Genomic DNA, 26,376 nt, shown 5'->3' on the forward strand with positions numbered 1-26,376 from the left:
TCCAGCTGTGTTTATTTGGCATCCAGACTACAACATTGTGTATGTGATGTAAAAGAATCAACGGGCCCGGTGCAGTGGCTCACACCTGTAATCTTAGCACTTTGGGAGGCTGAGGCGGGCAGAACCCTTGAGGTCAGGAGTTTGAGACCAGCCTGGCCAACATGGCGAAACCCCGTCTCTACTAAAAATACAAAAATTAGTCATGTGTGGTGGCATGCACCTGTAATCCCAGTTAACTGAGGAGGCTGAGGCCTGAGAATCACTTGAACCTGGGAGGCAGAGGTTGCAGTGAGCCAAGATTGTACCACTGCACTGCAGCCTGGGTGACAGTGGGACCCCCCCCCCAAAAAAGGGACATAGTCCAGAAACTCTAACTTAGTGGATGAATGAACACTAGAGATGATAACTGAGCATATGTCACATATAGGGTAGAGAACTAAATTATGTACCAGCCAAATGAATATAACTGAGGAGCAAGTGTGAAGGAGTGAATAGAATGACCACTTCAAACAGCACAGGATTTACAAATGACCATGTAGAGAAGCCTAATAAATCAGTCTACCAGTGATAAGAATTGAGAATCTATGACCTATGTACATTTCTGTAACAGACACTAGGGTGGATGTAGAGGGCTTGGGGACAATGGTGGTTGATTATCTTCCCAGAGAGACTTTGTCAGGAGATGGAAAAATGAGGAAAGTGAGTGAAACCAGAAGGAGAGCGTGTTCATCTGAACAAGTGAAGCAAATGTGGGGGCAACAGAGATCTAACCAGTGAAGTCACTGAGCCTTTGGTAACACACCAAGGGTAGGTTCTATCCAGGACCAGGAGCTCAATCTCATGTCTTAGGAAGCAGGGAGCCAAAAGTAAGACCAATTGCATATATATATATATATATATATATATATACATGTATGTACATATATACCCACATATATATATATATATATGTATTCCCAGAGCTTGGTGCAAAATGAAAATGTAGAGCCATTTTTTTTAAAATTTAGAATTTAATAAAGGTCTGGTGTAGTTGCGCATGCCCATAATCCCAGCACTTTGGTAGCCAAAATGGGTGTATCGTCTGAGCCCAGGAGTTTGAGACCAGTCTGGACAAGGTAGTGAGACCCGGTCTCTATAAAAAAATAAAAAAATTAGCCAGACGTGGTGGTGCATGCCTGTAGTCCCAGCTACTAAGGAGGCTGAGATGTGAGGATCACTGTAGCCCAGAAGGCTGAGGCTGCAGTGAGCTGTGATCATGCCACTACACTCCAGCCTGGGCGACAGAAAGCAAGATTTCAGACTCAATCTCAAAAAAAGGGAAAAGGAATCTCAAGATTGCAAGAATAGAGCATTAAATCAAGCCTGGGACCCTTCCAAGTGCTGGGCCCTGGGTAGCTACACAGGATTAACATTCATGAAGTTGACCCTAACCAAAGGGAAAATACTCTGTGGGAGCAAATCTTAAGTTACTGCAGAGCACAAAAAAAAAAAAAAGAAGGGAGCATAATGTAAAGAAGCCAGTAGTGCTCTACAACACTCACATATAGAGAGGCTCAGAGGACAGAAGGCCTCAATAAAAGCAGTAGTGGAAGGCCAGGTGTCGTAGCTCATGCATGTAATCTCAGCATTTTGGGAGGCTGAAGTGGGCAGATCTTTTGAGGCCAGGAGTTCAAGACCAGCCTGGCCAAAATGGTGAAAACTTATCTCTACTAAAAATATAAAAATTAGCCAGGTGTGGTAGTGCAGGCCTGTAGTCCCAGCTACTCTGCAGGCTGAGGCATGAGAATCACTTGAACCCAGATGGGGGAGGTTTCAGTGAACTAGGATCACACCACCGGAGTGAGACTCTTTCTCAAAAAAAAAAAAAAAAAAAGTCATAGCAGAAAATGTCATGGTAAGAGCTCAGAGTATGTGCTTTCAATTAAGGTGTCCCAAGAGTTGTCCTATTTCATTCATTTCTTCTTAAAAAATTGTAAGATGGAGGTAAGATATTGCCACAGGTTGGGTTTCCTAGGAGGCCAACTCTGGGACAGAGATTAGTGTGCAGGAAGTTTATTAGGTAATATTCTTGGAAGCAACACGTACAACTGGGAAAGGACAAAAGCAGGAATGGGCAGAGGGAGAAGTTGGCCTGTCATTTCACAACAGAGGCCCACCGTCCTCTACAGGGAGCTCTGTAATTGCAATGTCCCTTAGAGTTGTACCCACTTGATGGGGGTCTGGGAAACACATTTGTATTACCCCCACATCAATCACTAATTGGATGCAGACAGTCCTTGGAAAGAGGATATGACTGAACAATCAGATGAGAGAAAGAAAGGACATGCAAACTGGAAAGGAAGGAATGAAATTATCCTTGTTTGCAGATAATATGATCTTATGTTTGTAAAAACTAGACTCCAGCAAAAAACTATTAGAACTAATAAACAAATTCAGTAATGTTGCAGGTTACAAAATCAACATACAAAAGTCATTAGCATTTTTATATGCAACAGCAAATAATCTAAAAATGAAATTGAAAAAGTAATCTCATTCACAATAGCTACAGATAAAATACCTAGGAATTAACCAAAGAAATGGAAGATCTCTACAATGAAAACCATAAAATATTGATGCAAGAAATTGAAGAGAATACAAAAAAGGGAAAGATATTCCATGTTCATGGATTCAAAGAATGAGTATTGTTAAAATGTCCATACTACCCAAAGCAATCTACAGATTCAATGCAATCCCTATCAAAATACCAAGAAATCCTTCACAGAAATAGAAAAAAAAACAAAGAATCCTAAAATTTATATAGACCAACAAAAGACCCAGAATAGCTAAGCCTATCCTAAGAAAAAAAAAAAAAACTGAAGAAATCACACTGACTTGAAATTATACTACAGAGCTATAGTAACCAAATGCTGGGGTTTGTCTCACAGACGCTCACTGTGCAGTGGATGAATGACATACTCAAGACACTGATATTCAGCGTAAGAGTGGACCAGGGGGCCAGGCCACTGACTGAAAGAGTTGTAGCAGCCATAATGGCCCTGATTCGCTGGCCCTCCTGGCATTTATTTAGCACACATTCAATGACAAAGACTTTAAGTCAACAGCACTAGATGGCAATTAACCTGGTCACCCTCCCCAAGAAAAGCCATGCTGCCCATGAATTAAAGGTTAGTTTTAGGACCACGTGAGTAAACAAGTTACTTAGGTAAACTCTCTCACATTCCCTTGTTATTTGCTTTACTGAGATCAACTCAGGGTAAAGAGGATTAGGCTGCCTTCAGCCAAATCTTTTACTGAGGCCATGAAATGCCCCAGCCTTCCAAGGTTTGTGACTATTTCCTATAACTATCTTTATAATTTTTCCTCTAAAATTTTCCCCACCACCCTGACTGAACTCCCACACCAAAACATCATGGTACTGGCATAAAAACAGACAGACCAGTGGAACAGAATAGAGAACCCAGAAACAAATCCATTCATCTGTGGTGCACTCATTTTTGACAAAAGTACCAAGAACGTACAGTGGAGAAAGGACAGTCTCTTCAATAAAAAGGTGCTGGGAAAACTGGATATCTGTATGCAAAAGAATGAAAGTAGACCCCTATCTTTTATCATATACAGAAATCAAATCAAAATGGATTAAAGATTTAAGCCTAAGATCTCAAACTATGAATCTACTAAAAGAAAAGTTTGAGGAAACTCTAGGAACATTGTACTGGGCAAAGATTTCTTGAATAATACCCCAGAAGTACAGGCAACCAAATCAAAAATGTACAAATGGGATCACATCAAATTTAGAAGCTTTTGGTACAGTAAAGGAAACAATTCACAAAGTGAAGAGATGACCCACAGAATGGGAGAAAATATTTGTATGCTATCCATCTGACATGGAGTTATTAACCAGAATATACAAGGAGCTCAACCAGCTCTACAGGAAAAATGTCTAATAGCCCAATTATAAAATGGGTGAAAGATATGAATATACATTTCTCAAAAGAAGACATACAAATGGTGGGCCGGGCGTGGTGGCTCACGCCTGTAATCCCAGCACTTTGGGAGGTCAAGGCAGGTGGATTACTAGGTCAAGATATCGAGACCATCCTGGTCAACATGGTGAAACCCCATCTCTACTAAAAATACAAAAAATTACCTGGGCATGGTGGTGCATGCCTGTAATCCCAGCTACTCAGGAGGCTGAGGCAGGAGAATTGCCTGAACCCAGGAGTTGGAGGTTGCGGTGAGCTGAGTTCGCACCATTGCACTTCAGCCTGGGTAACAAGAGTGAAACTCTGTCTCAAAAAAAAAAAAAGACATACAAATGGCAAACAGGTATGTGAAAAGGTGCTCAACATCACTGATTATCAGAGAAATGCAAATCAAAACTACAATGAGATATCATCTCACCACAGTTAAATCGGCTTTTATCTAAAAGACAGGCAATAACAAATGCTGGTGAGGATGCGGAGAAAAGAAAGCCCTCGTGCACTGTTGGATGGGAACATAAATTACTACCTCCACTATGGAGGACAGTTTGGAGGTTCCTCAAAAAACTGAAAATAGAGCTACCGTATGATCCAGCAATCCCACTCCTAGGTATACATCGAAAAGAAATCAGTATATTGAAGAGATATCTGCATTGCTGCATTTGTTGCAGCTGTATTCTCAATACCCAAGATATAGAAGCAACCCAAGTATCCATCCACAGACAAATGGATAAAGAAAATGTGGTACATATACATATAGTGGAGTACTATTCAGATATAAAAAGAATGAGATCCTGTCATTTGCAACAATATAGATGGAACTGAAGGTAATTTTGTTAAGTGAAACAAGCCAAGCACAGAAAGATAAACATAGCATGTTCTTACTTATTTGTGGGAGCTAAAAATTAAAACAATTGAAGTCACAGAAAGTGGAAGAATAGTGACCAGAGGCTGGGAAAGGTACTGGGGAGGTGGGGGAAGTGGGATGGTTCATGGATACAAAAATAATTAGAAAGAATAACTAAGACCTAGTATTTGCTAGCACAACAAGGTGACTATAGTCAAAAATAATTTAATTATCCATTTAAAAATAACAAAAATGCATTAGTCACACATGGTGGTGCATATCTGTAATCCCAGCTACTTAGGAGGCTGAGGCAGGAGGATTGCTTGAACGCTGGAGGCGGAGGTTGCAGTGAGCTGAGATCGCACCATTGCACTCCAGCCTGGGCAACGAGAACAAAACTCCATCTTAAAAACAAGAGATATTAATTCAGATGATATGACATTACTAAATTGTATACATATTTTTAAATGTGTATTTCAACTGTCTCATCAGCCCTCCTCTCTGTTCATTCCTATTTTTCTGCAGTTAAGAATACTATACAAATGTGATTATTCCTTAATATCACAAAAGAATGTACAGGCTAAGAGTCTTCTGGTCAGAAGTTAAATACTGATGGAATCAAGTATTTTGTATAAAGTTTTCATTTGTTATCGCTAATTCTATTTTGTGTTTTGTATATAGTATTATAGTATGTGTGTATCACTTATAGAGTAAGCAATTGAATAATTTATTTGTAGAAAACATTGACTGATACTGCTATAGACATAGCTTGAGTTTTATGTCGCCTTTTTCCTTTTTTTCTGAGACTTAGAAATAAGAATAAATCTAAAATGAATATTAAAATATTCGCCATTTCAGCTTGCTGTGTAACTTAGGAGAATAAAAGTGTACTTCTCTTTATCTGCATGTAAGTTTGCTGTTAAAATGTGAATTTCCAAGTGTGTGTTTGAAATTATATCTGTTTTTTGAGATGGAGTCCTACTCTGTTGTCCAGGCTGTAGTGCAGTGGCCTGGGGAAGGTTTGGATTAAGAAGCTTTTCAGGGTCTGTAAACAGTGGAATTAGAAGTGCTTAGTAAAGTCATATTTTTTCCTTTGACATCTATCATGTTTTTGGAATATAAAATGCCTATTAACTTCAGAGTGGGTGACAAAGTGAGATCCTGTCTCAGGAAAAAAAAAAAAAAAAAAAAAAGCCAGGTTTGGTGGCTCATGCCTGTGATCCCAGCACTTTGGGAGGCTGAAGTGGGAGGATTGCTTGAGGCCACGAGTTTGAGACCACCCTGGCCAACATAACAAGATCCTGTCTCTATTTAAAATACACACACACACACACACACACACACACACACACACACAGAGAGAGAGAGAGAGAGAGAGATCAATTTTATATGGCCTTCTGGGTCCTCTTTAAAACTCTGCTGGGCCTTTGCACTGAAATCTTACTCTGCCTTTGTTTTGGTTTAATTCGTCTCCTTTTTAAATATGTGTCATAGTCCTGCTTGGTTGTTTCTTTATGTGTGCTAGAAGGCAGGGCCTGTGAGAGGAGACCCTCAGTTACATCAGGGTTAACAGAGCACAGGAAGTTTACACACAGAGCAAAGCCATTTGCTAGAATTGGTTTTGATACTTCCGTTTTGAAAATAAAGTTGCTGTTTGTGTTGGAGATGCTGTCATCAGAATTCTGTGGCATAAAGACAAAGATATAAAAATATCTCTCTGACATGGGACTTTCCCCCTCCTTCTATCCCCTTGCTGGGAATGCCAGAAGAGGATCCCATGCTGACTGGAAGCATTAGGTCGTCTGAATCCCAGTGATCGGGAAAAAAATGTGGTTAATAATCAGTGAGCAGCAGAGAAAAAAGGAACTCAAGGAGTTAGTAGAGCTGTTAATTTCACTCTGGACATTTCCTCAAGGCTAGTTGACCCGGAAAGCCTCAATGCTCTCTAGCAGCTGCAGGATCTACTTTGGGGGCTGCCAAGTTTCCTCTCTGATTCTTTCTCCTGCCCTGATAGCAGGCAGGCAGGAAGGAAAGTTTCTGGACTAATATCCGTCTGTTTATTAGGCGTGGGCCTTGGATGAAGTCTCTCTAGGAAAACTCTTAAGTGTAGAAATCTCTGTATTACCACTTTTTCTGCACTGAGATTTGGACTGCTTTGCTTTCAGCATCATACATCATAATTGAGGTGAGTTGTCTCGTTTTTTCCAATCTTCATACCTAGTAGAAAATCTTGTTTCTTTTTTGATATGTGTTTTAACAGATGTGTCACTTAAATCAGTACTTTTCATACATTAACATGTATAGGAATCACCTGGAGATCTTGCTAAAACACAGGCTCTGCAGAACTCTGGGGGCCTGGGTGGGCCTCTGATTCTGCATGCCTCAACTGACCTCTGTGGACCACACTTTGAGTATAAAGGGCTCCAACTTTGTAGGTTTTTTGCTTTTCTGGGGGGGTTGAGCATTGTAGGCAGGATGAAGGTATTTGGCTGAACACATGATTTATGTTGAGCACCTGAGAAGACAGACAACATCCCTTCCCTGGTTGTACCTACCTTGATGGCTATCTCTGTTTTGGGGTTTCTGTTAAGCAGATCATAGGTGTGGTAGGCCAGTTTACCCCCAAGTGAAAGAGGATGTTTGGCTTCTCCTTAGATTATATAGGTCACTTGGAGCAGAGCCAGAAATCATTTTGTAATTTTTGGATAACTGTCTACATAACGCCTCCCCTGGTGTGGCTGGTGGTCACTTTGAACATTTCAGCTTTAATTAAAAATATGGCTGGGTGCAGTGGCTCACGCTTGTAACCCCAGCACTTTGGGAGGTCGAGGTGGGTGGATCACCTGAGGTCAGGAATTCAAGACAAGTCTAGCCAACATGGTGAAAGCTTGGCTCTACTAAAAATATAAAACTTAGCTGGGCGTGGTGGCATGCATGTAATCCCAGCTACTGGGGAGGCTGAGGCAGGAGAATTGCTTGAACCTGGGAGGCAGAGTTTGCAGTGAGCCACGATCGCACCATTGCACTCCAGCCTGGGCGACAAGAGCGAAACTCCTTCTCCAAAAGTAATAATGATAATAATAATGCATGCTAGAAAAAGAGCTGATTTCTTCCTCCTACCATTCAGAATTGAAGGTTATAAGGTATATGAATCTATTACATTGTTGAAAATCAGTTTGCTTAGGGAATAGAATATATTTTAGCCTCCTGTAAGAAGCCTGGTAGTGTTCTTTAAATTCGGTATGTTCTCTGTCCTAAACAATATACATTTATCTGAAAGTTGCCTTTAACCTAGAAGAAATAAGCCAAGAGGAAAAAAGAGAATAGAAAGGAAATATACCTATTATGTCCCCAGTTGGTGGGGGAGAAATAGCAATGGGAGAAAAAAAACAATGGTAGCCAGGAGTTGACAGGAGACACAGCTTCACAAAATGAATAAAAAAAACCCTAGCCTGGAAATAGTCTGCCCCACACATGCGTGGGAGTTCTCCTAGAGTAGTAGCTTGTATTTTTCTTAGTTGGAAAGATGTGTTGGAGACAGAGTAGGTAAGTTGTAAATTGTGTTGTTCTCTTTTTTTTTTTTTTTTTTTTTTTTAATAGAAATAGGAATCTCATTATGTTCCCCAAGCTGGTTTTGAATTCCTGGGCTCATGCGATCCTCCGGTCTCAGCCTCCCAAAGTGCTGGGATTATAGGTGTGAGCCACCGTGTCCAGCCAATTTTGTTGTTCTAGTGAACATGCTGAAGCCGTTTGTCACTAAATCAAGGAAGGGCTATGCAAGTAGTGGTCAGACGAGTGTGCAGGCCTGGGTGAAGCCTGGCATGAGTCCGTGGAACCATTGCCAGACAGATGGATATCTCTTCTGTTTGAACTAAGTTTCAGATAACATTCCCTTCTATTATGGTCTATCACTAGAGGTGTTGTGAAAAACCATAACCCTTGTAGCGTGAGCACCGACTGATCAGAATACAAGCTAACATACTCAGCCCATCCAACAGCAGTCGGAGGGTATGCCGTAAGCTTGTATGGGGCTGAATATCAGCCTAAGCTATCCCAGGTCTGAATTAAACTTTTTGAGGGTAGAAATTGTAAGGCTGAAGATGAGTTTAAAGACATATAGTCTGGTTTCTACCATCATCTGCCAACTCTCTGGCCCCATGCTCTTGGATGAGGCCATTTCTCTCTCTTTTCAAGCCTGGAGTAATCCTTCAGTCTAGCTGTCTACTCCTGCAGCTGATACTATAGAAAACAGAGTTCCCTAGGGAACTACAAGACTCAAAATCCCATCTGCTTCCTGAACAGGAGAAGGGAAAGTGCATATATCATTTTGTGAAGTATTACAGCAGAAATGAAACCTGATTACCACACTATCCAGCTGTACAAAGCACTGTCCCATACATGATCCCCCTTGATTTTTCGCAACCTTCCTGGAGTATATGGGTCAAGGAGAATGTTACTTCAAGCTCTGAATGGAGAAACAAAGGATCCAGTGAAGCAATTTGTCAAAGGTGCACAGCTGGTCTGTGGGTGTGCTGGAATTCAAACTTATACTGGTTTGCTCCGAATTCAGGTGTATCCTGTGCTTTTCTGGCCTCAACATCTTCTCAAGACCTCTGATGACCTCTTGTTCTGTGCAAGCATTTGTTTCCTTTCATAGTTTGAAATCTTTGCATTAAAAATAATCCTATTTCTACTTTTTTTTTGGTTAAAATTACTCATGTGTTTGACTTAAGTTTTATCTCCATTAAGGCCTTTACTCCTCAGGAAACAAATGTTTAAGAGTAGCATTTCTCAAACTTTCTCAGGCTTAGAAGTCACCTGGGGAGCATGCTGAAACTCAAATCCCCGGGCTCCAACTCCAGAGATTCTGCTTCCCTGGGTCAGTCCCCAGGCATGGGAACTGGCATTCTAATAAGCTCCCAGGTGATTCTGGTGCTACCACTCAGAGATCACACTATCAAGCAAAAGTCACAACTTTAGTCAATATTTTAAAAGAATACATTTATGGTTAAGTGAGGGGGGCTTAGTGTATTTTTGCATATGTGTATTATTTATTTATTTTTATTTAAATTTTTTTTTTGAGACAGGGTCTTGCTCTGTTGCCCAGGCTGGGCAACAGTGGTGTGAACACGGCTCACTGCAGCCTCTACCTCAAGGCTTCCACATCAACCTCTGGAGTAGCGGGGACCACAGGCACATGCCACCACACAGAGCGAATTTTTAAATTTTTTTGTAGAGGCTGGGTCTTGCTATTTTGCCCAAGCTGGTCTCAAACTCCTGGGCTCAAATGATTGTCCCAGCTCAATCTCCTGAAGTCCTGGGATTGCAGGCTTGAGCAGTGGTTTCTCTTTTCAAATGCGAAATGCTCCATGAACTTGCATATCGCCCTTGCACAGAGGCCAAGCTAATCTTCCCTGTATCATTCCAATTTTAATATATATGCTGCTAAAAGGAGCATGTTAGTGTGCTTAATAACAGATTGTCATGCCAGAATTACTGGGTTGGAATATTAATGCTATCACATGTGCAAGCTATGAGATCCCGGGGAAAGTTAGTCTTCCTATGCCTCAGTTGCCTAATTTGTAAAATGGGAATAGTAATACTACCTACTCCATAGAGTAGTTGTGAGGATTAAATGAGTTAGCATGTAGGACATAGTATCTCTATGTGAGTTTGCTATGATTATCACTAAGTTTTGCTCAATAATTATGCTTTACAATAGAAAGACCAACAACAAGAACTCACACAGATCTCAAATGTTCTTCTTTGATGTCGGTGTTTCCCCAGGTTTAATCATGATCAAACATGTTCTTGTGTGTGTGCGTGTGAGGGACTAGTTGTTTTGGGCTGTCAGCTAGTCTGGTTATGTGGGGCTTTCCACATCATTCTGGCAGATTAGACTTGACTCTGACAGTGATGAAAAGCCATAAACACAGCTCCAAGCTGAGGAGTGCAATCAGAATTGCATTTTAGAAATGTCTCTTGCTGTAGCATAGATGCCAGGTAGGAAGCAGGTGAGGCTAGAGGCAGAAACCTGTTTGAATAGACTATTGCAATAATCCTAGAGAAAAATAGTAAGACTTAAACTAAGTGATATTGTTTGCCTGTGTCCCCGCCCACACCCCTTTCACTTGGCTCTTTTTTTCTCTCTTCCCTGTCACCATGTAAGATGTGCCTTTTTCCTTTCGCCATGATTGAGAAAGACATGTGGATTCCCCAGCCATGTGGAACTGTGAGTCCATTAAACCTCTTTTCCTTTATAAATTGCCCAGTCTCGGGTATGTCTTTAGAAGCAGTGTGAGAACGGACTAATACACTAAAGCAGTAGGGTAAAGCACTGAGCAGAGATCCCATCAGGAGCCTGTCATGATTCAGAAGGGAAATATGATACCATGTTAAAACACTTAGCTTATGCTTCCTATCTACATTGAAGCCCTGTGAGAACTAAGATAGAGTCTACCTCCTGTGGAGCCCCAGCCATGGCTCATAGTAGGTCCTAGATAGCTGTTTGGTGAATAAATGGGTAAAGAATAGATGAAATTCTGCTGTGGTCTCCAACACTCTGTAATCTGGCCCCTGCCCCTCTCCAACCTCATCATGCTTCATTCTTCCCACTGTTCATAGCACATTGCCTTCCACTAAGCCTTTGGAAATGCCAAACTGTGACTTCTAGTGTAGGGGTTGGCAAACTACTGCCTTTGTGACAAATCCTTCCTGCCAACTGTTTTTATGTGTAAGCTTTATTGAAACACAGCCATACCCACTTGTTTATGCATTGTTGACAGCTGCTTTAGTGGTACAACAGCAGAGTAGAGAAGGTGTGACACAGCCCATACAATACAGCCTGTGAAGCCCAAAATATTCACTATCTGGCCCTTTACCAAAAAAAGTTTGCCAACTCCTGCTAGAATCCTTTGAACTTGCTGGGACTTCTGATTTAAAACTCTATCCTCAACAAAATTACAGTAATCAAAACAGTGTGGTCCTGACATAAAGACAGACACTCAGATCAATGGAATATAGTAGAAAGCCCTGAAATAAACCCTCACATATATGTTTTTGACAAAGGTGTCAAGACCATTCAATGGGGAAAGGACAGTCTTTTTAATAAATGGTGCCAGGGAAACTGGATAGCCACATGCAAAAGAATAACATTGGACCCTTACCTTACACCCTATACAGACTTTACCAAAGACACAAAGAGCTAAAACTGTAAAACTCTTAGAAGATAACATAGGGGAAAGCTTCATGACATTGGCTGTGGCAGTGATTTCTTGGATATGATAAAAGCACAGGCAACAAAACAAAAACTAGATAAATTGAATTTCATCAAAATTAAAAAAAGAAAATAAAAAACTTTTATGCACCAAAGGAGGACACTTTGGACCCAGTGTGGTGGTGCATACCTATAGTCCCAGCTATTCCAGAGGCTGAAGCAGGAGGATTTCTTGAGCTCAGGAAGTCGAGGTTGCAGTGAGTCATGATCATGCCACTTTCATTCCAGCCTGGGCAACAAAGCAAGACCCTATTTCAAAAAAACAAACAAAAAAGGAGCACACTTTTTACTTTTTTATCTTCTTTTTTTCAAGACAGGGTCTTACTCCCATTGCCCAGGCTGGAATGCAGTGGCACCATCTCACCTCACTGCAGCCTGGACTTCCCAAGCTCAGGTGATCCTCTTACCTCAGCCTCCCGAGTAGCTGGAACTATGGGCACCCACCGCCATGCCCAGATAATTTTTTGTACTTTTTAGAAGGGAGGGGGTTTTGCTATATTGCCCTGGCTGGTCTCGAACACATAGGCTCAAGTGATCTACCTGCCTTGGCCTCCCAAAGTGCTAGGATTACAGGTGTGAGCCACTGTGCCCAGTCTAGACACTTTCAAGAGAGTTAAAAGACAACCCACAGAATGGGAGAAAATTTTATATTTGATAATGGGTTAATGTCCAGAATATATAAAGAATTCCTACAGCTTAACAACAAAAAAATGATTAAAAAGTAGGCAAAGGACTTGAATAGACATTTCTTTAAAGAAATATATAAATGGCTAATAAGTACATGAAAAGATGCTCACCATCACTAGTCACTAGGGAAAAGCAAATCAAAAGCATGATGAGATACCACTTTGCCCCGATTAGAATGGCCATTATTTGAAAAAAAAAAAAAAAAAAAGTCTTTCTGGTGGTTCTGACCTCCCCATGTGAACATAGCTCTTGCAAAAATCTCCTTTATCCCTCTCCAGATGAGGAAAAGAGGAAATACAAGAAGAGGTGCCTGGTACAGAGCCCCAGTTGCTACTTCAGGGATGTGAAATGCCCTGTATGCTATAATCACCATGCTCATTAGCTATGCACACACAGTAGTGGTGTGCTTGTATTAGTCTGTTCTCAATGAGAAACACCTGAGACTGGGTAATTTATAAAGGAGGTTTAATAGACTCATAGTTCTGCAGGGCTTGGGAGGCCTCAGGAAGCTTTCAGTTGTGGCAGAAGGAGAAGCAAACACATCATTCTTCACATGGCAGCAGCAAGAAGTGCCGAGTGAGGGGGGGAAGGCCCTTATAAAACCATCAGATCTTGTGAGAACTCACCATCATGAGAACAGCATGGATGTGACTGCCCTCGTGATTCAATTGCCTCCCACTTGGTTCCTCCCATGACATATGGGGATTATGGGAACTGCAATTCAGGATGAGATTTTGGTGAGGACACAGCCAAACCACATGATTCCTCTCCTGACCCCTCCCAAATCTCATATCCTCACATTTCAAAACATAATCATGCCCTTCCAACTGTCCTTCAGAGTCTTAACTTATTCCAGCATTAACCCAAAAGTCCAACTCCAAAGTCTTATCTGAGGCAAGGCAAGACCCTTCTGCTTATGAGCCTGTAAAATCAAAAGCAAATTAGTTACTTCCTATATTCAATGGGGGTATAGACATTGGACAAATACACCCATTCCAAATGGGACAACTTGATCAAAACAAAGGGGCTACAGGCCCCATGCATGCATGAAATCCGACAAGGCAGTCATTAAACCTTAAAGTTCCAAGATGATCTCCTTTGACTTCATGTCTCACATCCAAGTCACCCTGATGGAAGAGGTAGATTCCCATGGCCCTGGGCAGCTCTTTTACTGTGGCTTTGCTAGGTACAGCCACCCTCCCAGCTGCTTTCATGGCTGGTGTTTAGTGTCTATGGCTTTTCCAGGCGCATGGGGCAAGCTGTCGGTGGATCTACCATTATGGGGTCTAGAGGATGGTGGACCTCTTCTCATAACTCCACTAGGCAGTGCCCCACTGGGGACTCAGTGTTGGGGCTCCAACCCCACATATCTCTTCCACACTGCCTGTATTAGTCCATTTTCACAATGCTGATAAAGACATATCTAAGACTGGGCAATTTACAAAGGAAAGAGGTTCAATGGTGAACTCACAGTTCCATGTGGCTGTGGAAGCTTCACAATCATGGCAGAAGGCAAGGAGGAGCAAGTCACATCTTACATGGATGGTGGCAGGCAAAGAGAGACCTTGCTTGTTCAGAGAAACTTCTATTTTTAACCCCTCAGATCTTGTGAGACTCATTCACTATCACAAGAACAGTGCCCCATGGTTCAATTACCTCTCACCAGGTCTGTCCTACAATACGTGGGTATTCAAGACAAAATTTGGGTGAGGACACAGCCAAACCATATCACTGCCCTAGCAGAGGTTCTCCATGAAGCCTCTGCCCCTGAATCAGACTTCTATCTGGACATCCAGGCATTTCCATACATCCTTTGAAATGTAGGCAGAGGTTCCCAAACTTCAATTCTTGACTTCTGCACATCTGCAGGCCCAACACCATATGGATGCTTCCAAGGCTTGGGGCTTACACCCCTTGAAGCAATGGCCCGAGCCATTTGCCCCTTGTAGCCATGGATGGAGTGGCTGGGACGTAAGGCACCAAGTCCCAAGGCTGCACACAGCAAGAGGTCCCTGGACCCAGCCAAGGAAACCATTTTTGCCTCCTAGGCCTCAGGGCCTGTGATGGGAGGGGCTGCTGTGAAGGTTTCTAACATGTCCTGGAGATATTTTCTCCATTATCTTGGTGATTAACATTCAGTTCCTTGTTACTTATGCAAATTTCTTCAGTGTGCTTGAATTTCTCCCCAGCAAATAGGGTTTTCTTTTCTATTGCATCATCAGGCTGCAAATTTTTCAAACTTTTATGCTCTGTTTCCTCTTGAATGTTTTGCTGCTTAGACATTTCTTCCACCAGATACCCTAAATTATCTCTCTCAAGTCTTGTTGCATAGCAAGAGTGACTTTTACTCCAGTTCCCAACCAGTTCATCATCTTCATCTGAGATCACTTCAGCCTGGACTTTATTGTCCTTATCACCATCAGCATTTGGGTCAAATACTTATAACAAGTCTCTAGGAAGTTCCAAACTTTCCCACATCTTCCTGTCCTCTTCTGAGCCCTCCAAACTGTTCCAGTCTCTGCCTGAAACCCAGTTCCAAAGTCATTTCCACATTTTTGGGTATCTTTACAGCAGCAACCCCCTCTCTGTGGTATCAATTTACTGTATTAATCCATTCTCATGCTGCTGTGAAAAAATACCTGAGACTGGGTAATTTATTTTTATTATATTTAATTAATTCATTCATTCATGAATTCATTTTGAGACACAGTTTCACTCTGTTGTCCAGGCTGGAATGCAGTGGCACAATCTCAGCTCACTGCAACCTCTGCCTCCCAGGTTCAAGTGATTCTTGTGCCTCAGCCTCCCTAGTAGCTGGGATTACAGGTGTGCACCACCACACCTGGCTAATTATTGTACTATTAGTAGAGATGGAGTTTTACCATGTTGGCCAAGCTGATCTTGAACTCCTGACCTCAAGTGATCCACTCACCTTGGCCTCCCAAAGTGCTGAAATTACAGGCGTGAGCCACAGTTCCCAGCCAGAGACTGGGAAATTTATAAAGAGAAGAGGTCTAATTGACTCACAGTTCCACAGGGCTAGAGAGGCCTCAAGAAATTTACAGTCATGGTGGAAGGGGAAGCTAACATGTCCTTCTTCACATGGTATAAGGAAGGAGCAGTGCCAAGCAAAGATGGGTGAGAAAGCCCCTTATAAAACCATCAGATCTAATGAGTACTATCACAAGAACAGCATGAGGGTAACCACCTCCATGATTCAATTACCTCCAACAAGGTCCCTCCTGTAACACATGGGGATTATGGGAACTACAATTCAAGGTGAGATTTGGATAGGGACATAGCCAAACCATATCACTCCTCTACCATTCTCTGACAGCCTACAGGAGGAAAACCAAGGCTGACAGAAGGATGCTTCTTCTTCAGGAGGAAGCAGCACTAAAAGCACCCTGAATCAAGATGAGTGGGAAACTATCCCAACAAACACATTTTAGATATTTTTTTAAAAAGAAAGAAATACACAAACAAATAGAAAATAATAATTGTTGTCAAGAATGTGGAGAAACTGGAACTCTTGTGCACTGTTGGTATAATATAAAATGGTGCAGCTACTGTGGCGAACAGTATGGTGGTTCCTCAAAAAACTAAAGACAGAATTACCATACAATTCCATGATTCTACTTCTGGGTATACACCCAAAAGAACTGAAGGCAGGAGCTCAGACAGATATTTATACACCCATATACATGACAGTGTTATTTACAACAGCCAAAAGTGGAAGCAACCCTAATGTTCATCAACTGTTGAGTGAATGACAAAACGTGGTATACACAGAGAAAGGAAAATCAGCCTCAGAAGAAGAAAATTCTGACTGTAACATGAATGGATCTTGAAGACATTATGCTAAGAGAAATAAGGACAAATACTGTTCAATTCCACTTATATTAGGTACTGAGGGTAATCAGATTCATAGGGACAGAAAGTAGAATGGTTGCCACTGGGAAGAGGGTGAAGAGTTATTGTTTAATGGGCATGAAGTTTCAGTTTGGAAGATGAAAGAGGTTCTGGAGAGGATGGTAGTGATGGTTACAAAGCAATGAATATACTTAATGCCATAAAACAGTACACTTAAAAATGATTTGAGCCTGTAATCCCAGCACTTTGGGAGGCCAAGGTAGGTGGATCACCTGAGGTCGGGAATTCAAGACTGGTCTGACCAACATGGAGAAAACCCGTCTCTACTAAAAATACAAAATTAGGCCAGGCACGGTGGCTCAAGCCTGTAATTCCAGCTCTTTGGGAGGCCAAGGCAGATGGATCATGAGGTCAGGAGTTCAAGACCAGCCTGGCCAAGATGGTAAAACCCCATCTCTACTAAAAATACAAAAAATTAGCTGGGCGTGGTGGTGCATTCCTGTAATCCCAGCTATTCAGGAGGCTGAGGTGGAGAATTGCTTAAACCCAGGAGGTGGAGGTTGCAGTGAGATCGCACTGCTGCACTCCAGCCTGGATGATAGAGGGAGACTCTGTCTCAAAAGCAAGCAAACAAACAAAACAATAAAATTAACTGGGCATATTGGCATTGCTCTGTAGTCCCAGCTACTTGGGAGAGAACAGTTTACTGAGAAAAAAGAAGGGGCTCCACCTGGCAGTTGTATTAGTAAATGTACTCTGTGGGAATTGTACAATGCTCAAAAGTAAAAATCAAGCTGAACATTTAACTTCAAGGTTTTTTTTAATTTTTAGAAACATGGTCTTATTCTGTCACCCAGTCTGGAGTGCAGTGGCATGATCATAGCTCACTGCAGCTCAAACACCTGGACTTAATCCTCCCACCTCAGTCTCCTAAGAAGTTGGGACTACACATGCACTGCTAATATTTTATTTTATTTTTAGAAACTGGATCTATGTTGCCCAGATTGGTTTTGAACTCCTGGCTTCAAGAGACCCTGCTGCCTCAACCTTCCAAAGTGCTGGGATTACAGGCATCAGCCACCATGCTTAGCTCCATGCATCCATGCATTCTTCATGGAGGGGAGGGGCAGGATCTTGCTCTGTCACGCAGGCTGGAGTGCAGTGGCATGATCTCGGCTCACTGCAATCTCCACCTACTGGGTTGAAGCAATTCTCCCACCTCAGACTTCCGATTACCTGGGACTATAGGCACAGACCACCACACCCAGCTAATTTTTGTGTGTTTTGGTAGAGATTGAGTTTCACCACGTTGGCTAGGCTGGTCTCAAACTCCTCACTTCAAGTGATCCACTTGCCTCAGCCTCACAAAGTGCTGAGATTACAGACATGAGCCACCACACCTGCCCTCCGTGTGTTGCTGGTATCTGCAAATATTGACTGCTGGTTTACTGCATCTACCCCTTCCTGTAGGACAACATTTCAACCTTGCAGGGTTTCCCCACTTACACTATAATTGAGCGTTAGGCAGGCCAATTCACTGTTCTATCAAGCCAGCTGCTTCTGCAAGATCTAGGTATATACTGAATTTTGAGAACATGAGACTTCTTTTGCCATAATATATGCCTATGATCAGAGACAACATTATATGGAATACTAAGGCAACAGATAAGGCATTCTGTAACTTCATAATAGTGGTATTCGTAGAAGCTCTGCAGGCAGGGAATACAATGCAATTTTTTTTTTTTTTGAGATGGAGTCTCATTCTGTTGCTCAGGCTGGAGTGCAGTGGCATGATCTTGGCTCACTGCAACCTCCGCCTCCTGGGTTCAAGTGATTCTCTTGCTTCACCTTCCTGAGTAGCTGGGATTACAGGTTGTCCACCACCACGCCCAGTCAATTTTTGTATTTTTAGTGGAGATGGGGGTTTCGCCATGTTGGCCAGGCTGGTCTTGAACTCCTGACCTCAGGTGATCTGCCCTCCTTGGCCTCCCAAAGTGCTAGGATTACAGGCGTGAACCACGGCACTCAGCCACAGTGCAAAATTTTGTCCAGAATATGTAGCTATTCCTGAGAGGATAAAGGGATGTTCCTTTTATGTTGGGAAGAGTCCACACAAGCAGCTACTACTTGGTGGCCATCTGGTCACCCTGGACAATAGTGCCTTATCGGTGGCTTAGTGTTGACTTCGGCTGTTAGTCAATGGGACATTCAGCAGTAGGTATAGTCGGAGCAGCCTTGGTGAGGGAAAACTATGTTACTAGCTTACAGGTAACTTCCTTCCGTGCTGGCACAGTTTGCACATGGAGCCACTAAACAAGCACTGGGATACCTCGAGAAAGAAGCTTACTGACATTCACAAAATAGATTATCATGATTATCTGATTTTTGAGAACCTCCACCATCGTGATACCATCTACTAGACATACATGCGGCACACAAATATTCCCACCCTCTGGGTCCATTCCAAAAGGTCCATGCATAGTCCACCTAAGCACCAATTTTTCAATTATTTTTTTCGTCTCCAACCAGCCAGCCAGTCCAGTAGCCACAGCTCATAAGTCATTGGAGATCTTTGTGCCTTAAGCCATGAAGTAAACAATGGGATATATCACCAAAGGTTCTGTCCTCTGGGAGGATTTCCCTTCAGCAGTCTTTTACAGTCACGCCCAAGTGGGTTGCAGTATAGTCATCCTCTTCCTGTCATGGTCAGCATCATTTTCAGATCCATAAGGCACAGGCTAGCCTGCATAACAAAGAAATACGCTGCCCAAAATGTCCGTAGGGCCAAGGTTGAGAAACACTGGCTTGAAGGAAGAGTCATGATATCCATCTGAGAGGGAAATTTCCCTCTCAGAGGGGCTGAGTCTCTGAACTGACTTAGGTCTGGGAATTAGGTACAAGGCACAATTTGGCAACTCGAGTAAGGTTTCTGCCTAATACCTAGATTTTGTTCTGCCTCCATATGTCAATCGGCATCTTAGGAAGCAGTGAATTAATGATTTTTCAGGATCCCATCATCAATTGGCCCTTGCCAGAGGGCACAGCAGATCAAAGCAGTTTGACTACTATTCCATCATTATGGCTTACTGTGGTAGTTGCACCATGTTGTCCCTAACAGTGAAGCTGCTGCCTGGTGTTTGACATGCCAAGACTCCATTATTCCCACTGAAATGAAAGCACACATTTTCTTTCTTTCTTCTTTCTTTCTTTCTTTCTTTCTTTCTTTCTTTCTTTCTTTCTTTCTTTCTTTCTTTTTCTTTCTTTCTTTCTTCTTTCTTTCTTTCTTCTTTTTTTTTTTTTTTGAGATGGAGTTTCGCTCTTGTTACCCAGGCTGGAGTGCAATGGCGCGATCTCGGCTCACCGCAACCTCCGCCTCCTGGGTTCAGGCAATTCTCCTGCCTCAGCCTCCTGAGTAGCTGGGATTACAGGCACGTGCCACAATGTCCAGCTAATTTTTTTGTATTTTTAGTAGAGACGGGGTTTCACCATGTTGACCAGGATGGTCTCAATCTCTTGACCTCGTGATCCACCCGCCTCGGCCTCCCAAAGTGCTGGGATTACAGGCGTAAGCCACCGCGCCCCGCCTGAAAGCACACATTTTCACTGCAGCCTCATCCAGCAACACCTCTGACCCACAGTGCTCCTCGAGGATGGTGGTCCCTGACTGGCTAGTGCATTTCCTTATGTCTTAGTGAAAGGAGAGTTTTTGGAACCTTCCCTGCAGCGTCAAGTTAGTAGATGGCTGAGAAGATTGATCGTAATGGACCCAGTCCTATTTCCTTGAATTTTGTAACCCTTTGTCTATATGTTCCCTAGTATGTTGGGGAATTTCTGGCATTTCAACCTCATTAACTCCAGACTATCACTGAGTCCAGGCTCTCACTAGCTAACCTTTTCAGACTGTTAGGACCATCCCCAGTACTCCGGCCAACAAGCTATATTCTAAATCCTGGGGGAGTTCACCCAGGTCAATGAATTTGGCTTGAATATAATACTTTATCCTTATTGGTTTAACACCTTTATAATTTATACTCTAAGCTCTTCTCCAGTCTTCTTCTGATATCTGACAAAGTCATGAAGCTCTCTCTCTCTCTCTCTCTCTTTTCTTTCCAATTTGTTTTTTTTTTAAGACCATCTCACTCTGTCACCCAGGCTGGAGTGCAGTGACACGATCATGGCTCACTGAAATCTAAACGTCCTCACTCAGATGATCCTTCTGCAGCCTCCCACATAGCTGGGACTACAGGTGTACAGCACTGTGCATGGCTAACAATTTTTTAAAATTTTTGTAGGCCAGGCATTGTGGCTCACACCTATAATCCCAAACCTTTGGTAAGCCAAGGCAGGAGAATCACTTGAGCCCAGGAGTTGAGATCAGCCTAGACAACATAACAAGACCTAATCTCTACAAAAACAAAAGAGCCAAAAAACAAATTTGAGTGTAGTGGCATGTACTTGTGGTCCCAACTACTTGGAAGGCTGAGATGGAAGAATTGTTAAAAAAATTTTTTTTTTTTTTTTTTTTGTAGAGGTGGGATCTTTGTTGCCCAAGCTGGTCTTGAACTCCTGGGCTCAAGTGATCTTCCTGCCTCAGCCTCCCAAAGTACTGGGATTACAGGCATAAGCCATCACACCTGGCCCAAGTCTCTGTATGTAGGTTCTTTCTCCTCCTAGAGAAGACCTGTACTACTCTCTGTGGCATATTGTTCCAGTTATCTATCCCTTCCTAACAAACAACTCTAAAACCGAAAGGCTTAAAACAATTTGTCATATGTGTCCTTATTCTGATTGGAGTGGATTTGAGAGAGAATGGGGGAGGGATTGGAGAAGTGAGTATATAGAGTTCTTTTGAAGAGTTGCTTTTTCTTTTTTTGGCCAGGCATGCTGGCTCATGCCTGTAATCCCAGAACCTTGGGAGGCTGAGGTGGGCTGATCATGAGGTCAGGAGATCGAGACCATACTGGCTAACATGGTGAAACCTTGTCTCAAATAAAAATACAAAAAATTAGCCAAGCATGGTGGTGTGCATCTGTAATCCCAGCTACTTAGGAGGCTGAAGCAGGAGAATTGCTTGAACCTGGGAGGCGGAGGCTGCAGTGAGCCGAGATTGTGCTACCGCACTCCAGCCTGGGCAACAGAGCAAGACTCTATCTCAAAGAAAAAAGTTTTGTTGTAAAACAGAACAAAACAGCAGAGCAATAGTTGGAAGAAGATGTGGGATCAAGAGGAATATTTTTGAGGATGAGAGAAATAAATAACAGTGGGCCAGCTGTGGTCTCCTCAGCACTTTGGGAGGGGGAGGTAGGTGGATCCCTTTGAGACTAGCCAGGGCAACATAGCAAGACCTCATCCCTACAAAAAATATAGGAAGTAGCCAGGCATGGTGGTGTGCACCTGTAGTCCCAGCTACTCAGGAGGCTGAGGTGGGAAGACCATTTGAGCCCAGGAGTTCAAGGCTTCAGTAAGCTATGACTGTACCACTGCACTCTAACCTGGGTGACAGAGTAAGACTCTGTCCCCCCCCCCAAAAAAAAGAAAAGAAAAAAGAGGAGAGAGATCCAAGATGGTTGATCGCTAACAGTTCAGGATTGTAGGTCCCAGTGAAAGCGCAGAGAATGAGAGGACGCCACACTTTCAGACGAATTTTTGTCGCTCATGGACCAGAAGATTCCCAGTGGAGGGGCCCCACGAGTTGCCAGCACGACTCTTGTGGCCGGCACAGCAGTTTTGCCAGCACCTCGGTGGCAGCTCTTTGTGCAGAGTAAACGGGAGGAGATTCCCGGGCAGAAGAGCACCATCAGTCTTATCGCTGCTGTTTTGGCCGGCGCAGTGGGTTGCTTGGATTCCAGCGCTGGGAATCAATAAACTGGGCATCCACTCAGAAACCCAACTAGAAAGGCGGTGATTGTAAAGACGACAGATAGATAAATTTATAACAAAAGGAAGAAACCAGCCTAAAAAGGCTGAGAATACCCAAAATCAGAACCCCTCTCCCTCTACAGGGGATTACAGGTCCTCATCAGCAACGGAACAAGCCCTGATGAAAAAGGACGGTGTGCCATTATCAGAAGTAGGCTTCAGAAAGTGGATGATAAGAAACTTCTGGGAGTTAAAATAACTTGTTCTAACCCAATGTAAAGAAACTAAGAACTTTGAAAAAAGGTTTGACGAAATGCTAACAAGAATAGACAATATAGAGAGGAATATAAATGAACTAATGGAGTTGAAAAACACAACACAAAAACTTAGCGAAATATGTACAAGTTTGAATAGCTGAATTAATCAAGCAGAAGAAAGGATATTAGAGGTCGAAGACCTACTTAATTATATAAAATGAGAAGACAAGAGTAGAGAAAAAAGGATAAAAAGGAATGAGCAAAGTCTCCAAGAAATATAGGACTATGTGAAAAGACCCAATTTACGTTTGATAGGTGTACCTGAATACGACGAAGAGAATGAATCCAAGCTGGAAAATACTCTTCAGGATATTATTCAAGGAAAACTTTTCGAATCTAGCAAAGCAGCACAATATTCAACCCCAGGTAATACAGAGAACACCACAAAGCTCTTCCTCAAGAAGAGCAACCCCAAGGCACATAATCGTTAGATTCACCAGGGTTGAAATGAAGGAGAAAATACTAAGGGCAGCCAGAGAGAAAGGTCAGGTTACCCACAAAGGTAAGCCTATTAGACTTACAGCAGATCTCTCAGCAGAAACTCTACAAGCCAGAAGAGAGTGGGAGCCGATATTCAACATCCTTAAAGAACAGAACTTTCATCCCAGAATTTCATATTCTGCCAAACTAAGCTTTACAACTGAAGGAAAAATAAAATCTTTTATGAACAAGCAAGTACTCAGAGATTTTATTACCACCAGGCCAGCTTTACAAGAGCTTCTGAAAGAAGCATTATATATAGAAAGGAACAACCAGTATTAGCCTTTCTAAAAATATACCAAAAAGTAAAGAGTATCAACATAAAGAAGAATTTACGTCAATGAATGGATAAAATAACCAGTTAACATCAAAAAGCAGTAACCCTAAATTTAAGTCGACTAAATCCCCCAATCAAAAGATACAGCCAAAACCTAATGATATGCTACATCCAGACCTATTTCACATCCAAAGATACACGAAGATTTAAAACAAAGGGATGGAGAAAGATTTACCAACCAAATGGAGAGCAAAAATAAATAAATAGCAGGAGTTGCGATTCTTGCATCTGATAAAATAGATTTCAAAGCAACAAAGATACAGTGGTAAAAGGATCAATGCAACAATAAGAGCTAACGATCCTAACACCCAGATACATAAGACTCATAAAGAGATTTAGACTCAACGAGACAGAAAATTAATAAGGACATCCAGGACTTGAACTCAGATCCGGAACAAGTAAACTCAATAAATATTTACAGAGCTCTCCATTTTAAATACACAAAATATACATTCTCCACCTTAAATACACAAAATATTGATCGGCCATTATTAATACCTATTTTTAGAATAAAGCTACATTCCCTTTTTCTCTCCCTCTTTTTTCCTCTCCTTCACTCCTTTTTTTCTTTCTTTCTAAAAAAAAAAAAAAGAAAGACAAGAAAAAAGAAATATAGTATGTTTATATCGTGGGGAAATGAACCAGTGGAGAGGAATGTATATATGTGATGTTATAGAAGAGAAGGGGAAGAGGGCCGTCATTGAGTTGGGAAAAAGGGGATGGGACTTCTGCAAAGTGGAGACATTGCCTTCGGCCTTAGTACCATAGAGAGCTCCTCTAGGTTAGGGTAGTAGGAGAGAAGGCAGAGAACACTGGTGGGTGGGCAGATATGGTGATCAGAATCTGAAGTTCTCTTTTGCTTCAGTTTCAAAGCAGAGCATAACATTATCAGCTGAGAATGACTATGGGAGAGGAAAGATGAACATGTGACACTGTTCAAATAGGAAACAGAAGAGTGAATGAGCTAAGGAAATACAGTATGAGTTGTCAGGCATTACTGAGGGTCCTGGCATTGAGATTCTTAATCATCAATTTAAAATCAGACAATTACAGGTCTTGGTGGCTCATGCCAGTAATCCCAACACTTTGAAAGGCTAAAGGGGGAAGATCACTTGAGCCCAGGAATTTGAGACCACGCTGGGCAATACAGTGAGACCCTATCCCTACATAGAGTTTTTAAAAATTAGCTGGGTGTGGTGGCATTCATTGGTGGTCCCAGCTACTTGGGAGGCAGAGGTGGGAGGATCATTTGGGCCTGGGAGTTCAAAGGCTGAAGTGGGCTAAGATCTCACCACTGCACTCCAGCCTGGGTAACAGAGCGAAACCCTGTCTCAAAGTAATAATAATAATAATAAATTCAAACATAAAATAAAGTCAAATAATTAATATTCTTATGTGTTTTTCTCCACCCACATTCAACTTCAGGGGTGCAGGCACAGAGCAGGGGAGACAGGAATTTAACGAGGGTTTATGGTTTTGCCAAGTGAGTGCCAAATCAAAAGAGGAGCAGATGAACTGAGGGCATTTGCAAGGATGTGACTATAACGATCATGGAGTTTCGGCCGGTATGGTGACTAAAAGCAGTGAGGGGCGAGGCACAGTGAAATACTGGCATAATTAGTGGATTGTAGGCCCCGGTGGAGGAAGGTCAAAGGTTTGCCACAGTTGGGTTACTAGAGGGGTTTAGGTGGAGAGATAGACTATGCTTACAAAATCTGTGGCATGACCTGCAAGTACATAGCTAAGGCTGGGTGGAGAACAAGATCACCGGAGGAGAGAAGTTGGAGGTAGTCAGAGGCCAGAGTGCTGGGGAGATTGTTATCGGATATACTGAATTCACCAAGAATTAAGACAGAAGTAGTGTATGTTACAGAGAGTGACAGTACCAGGAGCTACAATTACTGATGCATGCGGGAGATGGTTCTGAAACCTGAAGAGGGCAGCAACCATGCAGGGATACTCAGTGTTAAAGTGCGATGACGTGAAATTCAAAGCTGAGATCTTTTGGGGAAAGTTATTAGATGATCAACTTTGAGATGTTTGTATTTTTTTGGTAGTTTCTCATCTCGGAATAAGCAATATCAGAATGTGAAATTTAATCACAAGAGGGCGCTGGAGTACAGCAAAAAATTACCTTTGGTTTTCACCCAAAGCTAGGGCATCGTACTTAACTTTTGAGAGAGGAAGAGGCCACTACTAATAATTATTTGGGGCAGTATGTGTAAATTGGAACATAGGCTTTCACCTTCTCCTACACTACATAAACATGGGTAATTTAAGAATGAATTAGCTGTGCACCAAAAGCTTTAATTCCCATGTCACTCGAAAATGCTTTTGACTTGTAATTAGATAAGAGAAAAATGACCAAGCTTGATTTTATCTGGAAGAGAGGATTGAGAAAGACTTTCCCCTCTGGCTGTCTCGCAGCTCTAGTTATATTTACTGCTTATCCCATTTTTCCCTTTAGGGCAATCCTACTTTGACTGTATCTTCGAGTTAAGAGAATTGCTCTATTCCCCGAAGTAACTTGGTCATTTGAAAGTAAAGAGTTCTCTAAATTTTCAAAGTTTTTATGTACATCTTGTATATCTTTTATCTTCTATAGTATAGGGAAATTATTTTTTGTACTTGGGAAAAATAGGGTAATTATTTTTTGTACTCTCAAAGTGTTGGGATTACAGGCGTGAGCCACCATTCCTGGCTTGAACTTTCTTTTTATT

The 26,376-nt window shown here is 42.1% G+C and overlaps 1 protein-coding gene and 1 non-coding gene across 2 annotated transcripts in view; one reads left to right on the forward strand and one right to left on the reverse strand.

The window, feature by feature from the left end:
- Positions 1-6,459: 6,459 nt before the first annotated feature.
- ABCG2 (ATP binding cassette subfamily G member 2 (JR blood group)) overlaps positions 6,460-26,376 on the forward strand; it is a 130,576-nt gene continuing 110,659 nt past the window's right edge. Inside the window, exon 1 of the mRNA XM_078366867.1 lies at positions 6,460-7,012. The gene's annotated coding sequence lies outside the window, so the exon portion shown is untranslated. The remainder of the gene's footprint in view (positions 7,013-26,376) is intronic.
- On the reverse strand, positions 10,179-10,285 carry LOC118152532 (U6 spliceosomal RNA). Its single transcript, XR_004741289.2, has one exon. It is a non-coding gene; the product is annotated as a U6 spliceosomal RNA (small nuclear RNA).

Source organism: Callithrix jacchus, chromosome 3 (genome assembly GCF_049354715.1).
Source record: "Callithrix jacchus isolate 240 chromosome 3, calJac240_pri, whole genome shotgun sequence".
NCBI lineage: Eukaryota > Metazoa > Chordata > Mammalia > Primates > Cebidae > Callithrix > Callithrix jacchus.